Here is a 3,053-nt window from a genome sequence, read left to right on the forward strand (position 1 = left end):
AGGGAGTCCAGCCAATCAGACATGCCCTCAGGGACTTTGGAGGAAGTCTCGACAATTATTTTTGCGATAAGACATGGTCAACTAATCCTACAGCAAAGAAAAGAGAGAGAAATTACTAAATAAATAGCTCGGGCACAACAAAGAAAGCAGCTCAGACAAAATAGATATAACTCGATCTAGGGCACACATGACAAAAGGAAAACCCAAGACATAACCCACTGGTCCAAGGGCATCCTTTGGAGGCAATAATAGAGCAAGGACTTAAGGAAATCATCAAGAAAAACCTTTTTTCAATCAACACTCTGAGAAGAAAATTACAAACCAAATAAGTCATCAATAACCACCCCTCAAACTACAGTTTCAGTGTATCAGCAAAAGGAACTACCAAGCAACAAAAACATGTCAAGCGAAAATCATCAAAGACGCAACCTTTCTTCAGAATCAAACAAGCCATTGTCCCAAAAAGCTACAAAATCAGAAAATGCAGAAACAGGCAACAACATGCAAAGCCCTAAAAAGCCTCAACCATCAGAAAAAATGGCAAGAGTATACATAAGAGCGAAAGAAAGCCAGAAAAAATACATCACAGTGACCCACAAGCATAAGAATACAAAAAGGTTCAAGCTTTCCAACATACACTCAAGAAAAATCAAAACCCTACCAAGAAATAAGAACAATGCAAGCACAAGGGAAGAACGAAGAAAGAAGTAAAGAAACGAAAAGAAGAGCCAAACCTGAAAAAAGAGAAAGCTCCAAAGAAATTGAAGATGGAGAGGCGGAATCCGGAATTGCCTTCGAGCAAAGAAAGCACCAACAATTACCAATGGTGTCACAGAAAGAAGCGTAAAGACGCGAAAATGAAAATCCCAAAGGAACAGGGAAGCACAAACGAAATGGAAGAATAAGAGAGAAAAAGGGGGAAGTTACAGTGAGCAACAGTGAAGAGAAACAGAAAAGAGAAAGTTTTGATGCAATTAAAAAATAAAACGAGAAAGCGGGAGACAAAGAAACGGAACGATTAATGGGGCATTAAAAACCCTTGCACGCTCCCAAGACAGGGAACACCTGTTTTCGAAATCAAAGAAGAAGAAGAAACGCTCTGTATTCAGAAGGGGTCTCTACACAAAAGAAGTCGACAAATGCTCGAGTTCGGCTTCTCCAGAGAAGGATCGAAGTCCTAAAACTAAGGACTCGACCTCAAAGGGAAGACCACGCTCGAGCAGGGGCACTGTTCATACCCTGGGTCGAACTGTCCAACCCGAGATGTTTAAACGACAAAGTCAACCGACCTCTTCAGGTCAGGGCTATCCGACCTCTTCTTAAAGAGGTCAGCCAAATCGCCAAGAAAGCCCAAAAAGGGCCCAAACAGAGGAACACGACCCAAATCCAAAGGCAGTCCAAGCCTGTAGAGATAAGGGCGGTTCCCTTGAAGATAAAATGACTTCACTCAAAGATAAGATAAGATAAGATAAGATAACTATCTTATCCTCAGAAAGATCACTCTACAACCATTATAAATAAACTGGAGCACCCAGGTATAACTCATACTCTGATTCTACTAAAAACCTGCTTAATACCCTTGCTAACTTAAGCATCGGAGTCCCTTGCAGGTACCACCACCCTCCGGTGATGAAGGATCAGCAACATAGCCAGTCCTACAAGTCGGATACGACAGTTTCGGTCACCATTCACCAGCCGGACGCGTCAGCTCTGACCAATACTCAAGATCTCGTCCGAGATCGACCTACAATTTCAGGTAACCCTCGGAACAAAAAGGAACCTCAACTTGAGGCAAAGAGTGAACTGAAGTCTCTTCCATCTCATTTGAAGTATGCTTTCTTAGATGACAACCAAAGATTTTCGGTCATTATTGCTAGTGAGCTTTCTAGTGAAGAAGAAGGAAATCTCCTAGATGTTCTAAGGAAGTACAAGATAGCAATTGGTTGGAGCCTGGCCGATATTGTGGGGATTGACCCCCGCAAGTGCATGCATTGTATCTTTCTCCAATAGGGATCTCGGCCGGTTAGGCAACCGCAAAGAAGGCTCAATCCCACCATCCTTGATGTGGTGAAGAAGGAGGTCGCTAGCCTACTTGATGCGGTTATCATATATCCGATTTCTGACAGTGAGTGGGTGAGCCCAGTCCAGGTTGTTCCCAAGAAATCGGGCATCACTGCGGTTAAAAAAATTATGGTGAAGTGGTCACCAAGAGAGTGCAAAACGCTTGGCGAGTGTGCATCAATTATAGAAGGTTGAACGCCACTACAAGGAAGGACCACTACCCTTTGCCGTTTCTTGATGAAATTACTGGTTACTTCTAGATTCATGTTGCTCCTGAGGATCAGAAAAAGACCACATTCACTTGTCCCTTTGGCACCTTTGCTTACAAAAGGATGCCATTTGGGCTATGCAATGCACCTGCTACTTTTCAGCAGTGTATGACCAGTGTCTTTTTCGATCTGATGGAGAGTTGTCTGGAAGTCTTTATGGATGACTTCAGTGTTTATGGAACTTCATTTGATAGTTGCTTAGAGAACTTGGCCAAAGTCTTAGCTAGATGTGTTGATACTAACCTTGTCTTGAATTTTGAAAAATGTCACTTCATGGTAAGACAAGGTATAGTGTTAGGACATATAGTATTTAATGAAGGTATTTCTGTAGACCCGGCCAAGGTCGATGTTATCACCAATTTACCTCACCTCTCATCTGTGAGGGAGGTTCGTTCCTTTTTGGGGTATGCAAGATTTTACAGGCGCTTTTTCAAGGATTTCAGCAAGATTGCTTTGCTATTGTCATGCCTGCTCCAAAAGGATGTGGACTTTGAGTTTGATAGTGCATGTGTGAGTGCGTTTGAGGAATTAAGGAGAGTTCTTACCACGGCACCGATTGTGGGAGGCCCCAACTAGACGCAGCCATTCAAGATAATTTGCAATATGTCAAACCATGCTGTAGGTGCTGTGCTTGCACAGCGCGATGGTAAACTCCCTGATGTCATTGCTTATTCTTCAAAAACATTGGATGCGGCACAATCCAACTATACCACTACAGAAAAG

The sequence above is a fragment of the Arachis ipaensis genome, chromosome B6, assembly GCF_059453495.1.
Source record: "Arachis ipaensis isolate K30076 ecotype BB chromosome B6, ASM5945349v1, whole genome shotgun sequence".
NCBI lineage: Eukaryota > Viridiplantae > Streptophyta > Magnoliopsida > Fabales > Fabaceae > Arachis > Arachis ipaensis.